Source organism: Mixophyes fleayi, chromosome 6 (assembly GCF_038048845.1).
Source record: "Mixophyes fleayi isolate aMixFle1 chromosome 6, aMixFle1.hap1, whole genome shotgun sequence".
In the NCBI taxonomy this organism is placed as follows: domain Eukaryota; kingdom Metazoa; phylum Chordata; class Amphibia; order Anura; family Limnodynastidae; genus Mixophyes; species Mixophyes fleayi.
The window spans coordinates 202,721,185-202,729,982 of NC_134407.1; the positions used below are offsets into that span (position 1 = coordinate 202,721,185).

General features: G+C 38.3%; 1 long non-coding RNA gene across 1 annotated transcript in view; it reads right to left on the reverse strand.

Moving 5' to 3' along the window:
* Nucleotides 1–5,621: 5,621 nt before the first annotated feature.
* The window catches only part of LOC142095219 (uncharacterized), a 4,849-nt gene continuing 1,672 nt past the window's right edge, over nucleotides 5,622–8,798 (reverse strand). Inside the window, exon 2 of the long non-coding RNA XR_012677761.1 lies at nucleotides 5,622–8,798. This exon is cut by the window's right edge and continues 180 nt beyond it. This is a non-coding gene — a long non-coding RNA (uncharacterized LOC142095219).

The following is an 8,798-nucleotide window of genomic DNA, read 5'->3' on the forward strand; positions in this document are numbered from 1 at the left end:
CATGTTCCAAATCATAGTTCCAGTTCCTGGAATAAGTCCTCGAGTTGTGGTGATATTTCTTTTTCCTCTGCTTTGGTTTGAGCCTTTTCTGGATCAGCTACTTTCCTACAGTGGGTTGAGTGGATCCAAGTGTCCAATTTTCACCAAAGTATTCGTATTCATCAACACTTGGTATGGTCCTTCTCGACGCTTTATTAAACAACCAGGACGTTAGACATTTCTAACCGGTGTCCGGTCTTTCTAGCAATCGAAGATTTAAACTTTGTTGCTTTCTTCAGCTTCAGATATTTTACAATCACATCATTGTTACACTTGGAATCTTCTTTTGGTCTTATCATCGACACATTAACACAAACCAAAACATATTATAAACACTTAGTTAATTAAAGGAAGTCAATCTGTACCACTTGGAATGGTCCTTCTCTAGGAGGAATGTGGGCTGGCTCTGTCAGTATTGTTTTTCCTGTGTTCTTTCTCATACACATAAGGCATGAAGCAGCTTCCTTACCTGTGTGAGAACTAAAGACAGGCATTTACCAGTATGCTCTTACCAATTTGCACATAGCGTCTTTACCTTAATGAGGGAGGCCATGAGCTGCCTCAGCCAGGCTTGGGAAATATCCATTTGGAGCAACTGGTCTACCCAGTCCATCTTTCCATAGTCCAGTGGACTCTTGACCACATCCCTTCGACTTCCAGGTGGCTTTTTCCCAACATACAACAGTAAAATGTGGTATCTGCACAGGTCTTCATAATTATGATACCATTTATACTTTTAAGACACTGCGTTATATTCTAAATGATCCTTTAATAAATTTAACAGGGAAACTAATAAAATGTACTATCTTAAATAAATTGTCAGTTGAGAGCCCCAATACAGAATATTTCCTTTTGTCTGTGTTCTGATTTACTTTCTGATACCTCACATGCTCTTGTGAGTGCTATTCGTTCAACCACCTGCAGCTGTAAATTAAACAATATTCTAGGTTCAGTATACATTTAGCGATTCTATGTTACAAAGCAGGGACAAAGGGTAGTCAATCCCTCTCTTCATGTGAATGCTGAAAATAATATCTCATGTCAAATCTAAATTAGATTGGTCACCTGTATGTGTCAGTTTATCAGTTATGAGCTGGAGAGAATTAAATACACTGCATGGTTTGAGTGTACAATTAGCTCTGCTTTATTAGTTACAAGTCCATATCTATATAGCAAAAATCACGTATTACAGAACACTACACCCCAAATGGTTTTAACCACTCACTCTCTCTTTACACAGATGTTACTACATTTTCTCATTATCACACAGGAATACTCCCCAGGGGGGGTTGGCTTATCTCCTGTCTGCTATGTCCAAGGTTATAAGCATAGCCTTGCAAATAATGAATTACGCCTACAAACCAGGTGCATCTAATCTGTCTTTAAGCTATAACAGAACAAAATGGCTATAAGGCAACCAGATGGCGTCAGCTTAGCAAAATCACATTTCTCACTCACATGCTGATAAAGGACGTTATCTGCAAACAGAATCATACAAATGTTGTTAGTTCCTAAATTGGAATATACATGTAAAACAGTATTGTTGAGCAAAATAGGATAATTGTTAAGCCAAATGTGAGTTTGTAGTTACATAATGTCCCTTTTGCCCCACCTTTCTGAAAAAAATATCAAAAAATAAAATTACAGTGATAAAGATAAACACATGACTAAGGTTTGGTGCCATCTCGTCTCGTATGACCGTAAACTCTTAATGCAATTCTAGAATCATAAAAATATCCATATTTTCTGTTACTAACAATAACTATATTTACTAACAATCAACAATTTATGTAAAGCAAGAATGTATATTTCAACTTAGCTTACATCACATACAGATCTTTTATCACATGCTATCCTGCTTATTTTTTTTAGACATGGGATGAGAAGTGTGTGCTTCCTATCTCACTAACAAAGATACAACACCAGCCCTTCCTTTTTCGTAAACTAAATGCATAGTGTATAGATCTCTGAGCTCAAACTGCTATTTATATTTTAAGTTAAATCCCTTTATTTTAAAAAAAAACCTTTCTTACACAAGCATTAAAAGAAAACTCATAATACACAAAAACAGTAAAAGAAACACCCTTTTGTTTTTACTTCAAACCTTTAGCCAAATTCATCTAATTTCTTGGTCAACATAAGATATTGTTTTGCAATATTAGAGGCACTTTTGCTTTACATAAGGAGGGGGTTGTGCACAGGGAACGTTAGGAGCCAGCACATTTACAGCTTTGTATTTTTCAGTACTTAATTTAGCCCCTCATTACTCACTCTCATGTTGCTGTAGTTCTAAACATTCACTTTGTCTAAGACGCAATTGGCGTGAGCTAATTGCATATATTTTAACACTTAAACTCTGCAAAAAAACTTTATCGAAAGTACCAACACTTGGAGAAGGTCTCACACAGTTCTTAGTCATTTTCACCCATTGGTCAACATACATAATTGCATTTGTACTGAATTCTGTGCACATTATATATCTAACCGACCCAACCAGCATCTTGTTGTTCACCCTTATGGAAGGTCTATTGATCTCTCCAGGTGCTACAGCACATGTCCCATAATGTGATAGTCCAGGTCTCAAGGACACCAATCTGGCTCACCGGGGCTAAGTCACTATATGCCTGGTAGGTAGGTAGTAATATAGTGAACCCTCGCCCAATATCCTTTAATTATTATTGACCAATACAGATCTATCTCTGGCTGCACATAAGCAGAACACTCGTCTGCCGAACTCTCAGACTCAGACTCCTTGTCCCTGAAACCTTAGGCCAGACGATATCTAACTAATTCCATTGATCTCAGGCATAATGGTACAATGCCCAGCCCTGGACCTTGAGCACAATGCTACATTTGGGTGGTATCAGCGGTAGAGGTAGAGCATGACATCAGTGATCTCCCACCTACTGTGTGCGTGCCATCCAGTCTGGGTTGAAAAGGTGCTGGAACAATAGTTAGCAAACAGGCAGAGGCCACCTCCTGATTTTAGATTGAGTCCTGACCCGCCTGTTTTTAACCCCTTCCCCTCTTTTTGATGTCACAGGGTCCACAGCTGTCCACTTCCTGTGAGCTGCCTACCCCTCCCTCTCTGGACACCAGAGCAATAACAGATCTGGCCACCAGGTGGCATTTAATAATAGAGTGGACTGTGTTTGTGCAATTGGCCCACTGATAACAGACCGGGCTGGCAAAATATTTCCAATGTAAGGCTGGGGTCTGTCATAAGCATATTGTGGAAGTTGAATAATTACATGACGTTGTTTCAATTAATAAATATTGATTGCAACAGTTACCTGTAGGACTGCAATTAGTAAGCCACGGCGTACAAGGGTTAAATGTGCATACATTAATACATACACTTGTAAGTAGTTCACACTAAATGAAGTTCCAATTCACATTCCTTTATATATGTTATTATAAAAGATTTAGAGGTTTATTAAACAATGATAAACTTACATTAAAGATATTGTGGTTCAGGGAATGAATTGTGTTTGGTCTTATATTAGTCCACATTTCACCAACAGGAATCCGGTTTCCTCAGCTAAGCGATCGCACATAGCGGTCGCTAGTTATGGTTAATATAAGATTCATACTAATAAATACTTTACTAAAGAGTTAGTTCAAACCTGGGATTTCTTCATATTCCCTGTTTACCTGCATCAGCTGTGTTCCTGGTATTTGCTTTCTGCATCTCCCTGCAATCCTCATATTATACCTACACCATCTGGTTTGTACCATCCAGCAATAAACATTGTGTGTTTCACCATATTCCGGGCTCCTTAGCTGTGATTTCTGCATTGAAGTGTGACACTTCTCTTGTATTCCCCCAATTAGAACAATTCACATGTAAGATATAAAATACAAAAATACATAATATAGTGTAATATGTTCATAAAAGTTATTTTTGACTTCCACCACAATGGAGAATCCCAGAAATATCCCAATGATGGTAAGGGATTTTCAATCACCACCAGTAAAGGAGGGTTGATAATTCATCAATTATGTGACTTGTGCCACCTCCTCCCTTTCAATCTATATGCTTACAAAATGCCTTCTTTCACAATGGCGATGTATATGTCTCACACTTTATCCTCCACGTGAATGATAGACAGATATATATGATGTCCATTCGTATCAATACCATAACAAGCGGAAAGAAAACTCTCTAGTGCATTATCTCTTTAATTAAAATTATTGAACATAAAATAAAAACATTTATGATACATGATCATAAAAGCCCATTAATCAGGGTGGATTCCCCTAACAGCTTGAAAAAAGAATAGTACACCCCAGGATGGAATAAGGTATCCTTCCTTTTGTTGGTATAACCAGCCACAATCCAGAGTCATCTAGGTCTGTTTTTCCAACGCGTTTCTACTCCTCATGGAGTCTTTTTCAAGGCAAGATCATATTTGTTCATTCTCCCTCTTTGCCTCTTTATACTAAGGATGAGCGGGCTCGGATTCCGCTAATCCGAGCCCACCCGAACAGTGCGGATCCGACGGGATCCGAGCACTGTTCGGGTATTTCCGGCGGCCAAAAAAATGAAAGTGAGGCTCTGACGTCCAAGTCTCGCGTCGGATCTAGCGAGACTCGGATGTCATAAATTCCCCGCTTGTGGCCGCCATCTTCATTTGGGCTGAGATCAGGGAAGAGGGTGGTTGGGTTTAACAACATTAAACTGGGAAGGGATGGAAAGAAATTGTAGTGTACGTGGGACAAGCATCTTGCTCAGAGGTGTTAGACAAAGATGTCTAGGCAGCAGCCTAAAACATTGGGACATAAGTTAAGCATATTTATATTTCCACAGCTATTATGAGCAATGATATATATTTCTGCAGATTGAATGTAATGATTACTAATTATTACTATGCCATTTCACAGGAAGAGAAATCATTATGTAGGTATATTGTCAACAACTGTATACTGTATTCCATAACATATTTATCAAGCACTACTATAAGTGACATATGGAAGGAAAACTATTGTGGCACTAGGACAAATAAAGATCATCCGTGATATATTCACATCAAGAGCTCTCACACATGTAGCTTGTGAGTTCATTAACCAAATACTGAACATAGTTACCTCTTTTTATTTAAATCGATTTTTATTTGAATTTCACAAATTTATCAAGGTATGAGGGTACAGAAAAAGAATTTGGCAGTGGAATGGTGTGGTATACTTAACATAAAACGGATTCTTAGATAAACAATTAAAACAGTGTTATATATTAAGTAAGACACGCATTTAGAAAGAGATAAAATGTATTAGAACCACTCTAGAAACTTGGTTGAGAGGGGTTGGAGAAAGCAAAAGGGAAAAACATAGGGATGTCATTATAGGGAGAGAGGAGGAAAGAAGAGAGGGAAACTGGGCTCTCTGTCGGCTTTAGAACCAAATAGTTGTAGGTGGAAAGTCTTTTATGTGTGTGAGGTTGAGCTAGGTTCATAATATTGTGAGGTGTTCAGAATAGACTGGAAATTAGTGGAAATGAATGTTATTGAGGTTAATAATAGTGTAGGAGTGAAAAAAAAAACAACAAAATATGGATTTTAGCACTTTTTATGCTTTTTTAAAAAAAAATCAGAACCCAAAACCCAAAATCAGAACCAAAACCTTTCGTGAGGTGTTTTGGCAAAACAAATCAGAACCCAAAACCTCAAGCTAATCAGAACCCAAAACCCAAAACCCAAAACACCAAAAGTTGCCGGTGCACACCCTTACTTTATACCCTGCTATTACAACACCTAGATTGCGAGGCAGCGAACCCGTAATGACATACTAAAATGAGACTGTTGTCTAATCACATCGGGGCTTGGTTTTGGAATTGAATTCAAGACAAAGTTTGAGTCCGTTCCTATCAGATTGCAATATGGTAACAATTCCCTTATAATAAAATGGTACTGATACATAGTATACACAAAACATTATAACACATAATATGCTTAGAATGTAAAAAAACATCTCATACTACAAAATGTAATCTTTCATTGGAGATATTGGAGATGATGATCCTATGATCCTGTTGTCCAAGTTTTCTTCTATATTCCTATGAATGAGTCTTAGTCTCACAAAACAAAGGAAAATAGACAACAAATTAGACCATATTAATACCTAGTGAACATTTAAACTGACTTATAAATGTTTCAACCATATACATATAATTTATATGTGTAAAGAAACCATTTCAGTTCAAAATAAATCTGAGTTAAGACCTCCTGGGATCATAGTATTCAATGCATAAATCCATTGCATCTCCGCCTTGGCTAATCTAGCATCCATATTTCTGTTTCGCCACTGATAATCCATTCTTTGAATAGCCCATAATCGTTTTATATTGTTAACATTACAGGAATGAATTGTTTTGAAATGTAGTGACAAGGAATGAGTATTACGACCTTTCTTGATATTTGCTATATGTTCTCTAATGCAACATGGTTTTGCCAAGGTGCAAAGTTTCTCCTTTTGTTTGTTTTACTTTAGTGAATCAGGCACCGTACCCAGAAATCATTTCCTGTGAGTAGACTACAGGATAATGTGTTATATAACCAACTGTATGAATCGACTTGAGGTGGGTTTGGCTAAGTCCTCTTATTTGTAAGCCTAGGTACAGGTCATTACCCATCACCCCACTTCTTACATCTTCACATACCCCATTCTAATCCTTCAGCCCACCCCTCTAGTTTTTTCCCCTGTCCTTTTATCCCTAGTGTTAGGAAGTCACATGAATTACGATGTGATGTTGTAGTAAAACAATATGGAGTCTATATAATGATGTACAGAGCACAAGCACGCTGGATTTGGTTGTAATCAAAAGGTAGACAGGTGATATCACAGGCTCTGAGGTAATGCTGGAGAGAGTCACAGTCAGAAGACAATGCAGTAATATAACATATTCTCTGAGACAATACAGGTGCAGATCTCACAGCCTTTAAGGCAATGCAGAAATATAACAGTCTCTGTGACAATGCAGGAATATAACACATTCTCTGAGGAAATACAGGAATATATTAGTCTCTGAGGCAATGGAGGAATTTAACAGTCACTTAGGCAATCCTATTACATATCTCACAGTCTTTAAGGCAATGCAGTAATATAACACAATCTCTGAGGCAATGCTGGTGCAGATTTAGACAATCTTTAAGGCAATTCAGGAATATAACAGTGATCATTGTGAAAACCCTCAGAGCAAGCAAATGAAAATTATTGGGATCTGTGCCTGGGGATACTGTATAGAGCTATATGAATAGCATGCAAATACAAAGCCACATATCAGGAACTGGGATACAAACGATTCTAAAATCAGGAACTACTGATGACAGGTTATAAGCACACAGAACACAGCTTCAGGAACTAGGAGGCTAGCATGTAACACCATCACTGGCAATGAGAGCTGGACAGGTGAGAGGTTATAAAGTGCAGTCAGAGTAATTCGGCACTTAGAGGGAGACACACCAGAATGGCATACCAGGTCTGAGTAAGAAGCAGGATGCAAACCTAACAGTACCCCCTTATCCCCACCTTAAGGAGGGGTCAATGGACCCCTAACGGTGTTTGCTCAGATATTCCTGATGGAATGTTGCTTTTAGTTTCTCTGCATGGAGTTTTCAAGGAAGGACCCCAGACTCTCTTCAAGTCCCAATGGACCAGATATGATATTTTGTTATGAACCCTTCTTGAATCTAATATTTTCTCCACTGGAGTCTTGGAAGGGGTACTGGTTCTGTAAGCCAGTTTTTAGCAAGGACCAATGAAAATCATTAGGATTCTTAAGGGTTCTGGGTAAAGCCACCAGTACTGTGACTTTGTTAATTCTCTTGATGATCTTATATGGATCAATAGACCTGGGTGCCAAATCAGCAGTGTTTTTTGTCGAAAGCTATACAAGGTTCCAATGCAAATTTTAAATGGTCAGTGATGTTTTTTTGGCAGCTAGGGACAAGGCCTTGTGAATCTCCCTCCAATACAATCTAAGAGTTCTGGCAGTATAACAGACCTCAGAAGAGTACAGTATGCATGATCAGGAGTAGAAAAAGAATTGCGCATAGACTAAACCCCATAAATGCAGAGGAAAGGTGATATCCCTGAGACAGAATGTGGAGAGCTTTTATAAGCAAATTCAGCCTATGGTAGATGCTCTGCCCAATCGTCCTGTAAGAGATTGGTATAGCATCTCATATTTTGTGAATATTCATCTGTGGATAGTATGCAGATGAGAAGTTGAGATCTGTGAATTGTACAGCTTTGTCAGACACAATATTTTCAGGGATGCTGTAGAGCCCCAGATATGCTGGACAAATGATGGGGCTAGCATCTTGTTAGATAACATAGGTTTGGAAGCGATTTTGAGTAAGAAACTTAGAAGTCATTTTGTCTTGCTTAGAAATGACATACGATAAGAATATAGGAGTGTGTTATGAATTGCTGAGTCATATGATTGCTTGAAAAACATTTTTGTTAAGTAAAATAGTCATGTGACCAGCTCATAGGTGGTCTTTTCAGTATAAGTCACTTGTAGCACTTGTTCATTTGGAAATCAGCTTTCTGACTCCCTGATAAACCATCTACCATGTTCTATTGAGAGCTCACACTGATCATTGCCTGTGCTGTTTGCCGTGAGATGACATCTGCCTAACTGCAGCAATGACGTTGATTGGATCTCAAGTTAGACCTTGAAAGTCTTCTGCTCACCTGAGTCACATGAAATCTTAAACATCTCTGCAGTTGTAAAGCAAAACAGAGGTACAAATGGGGCC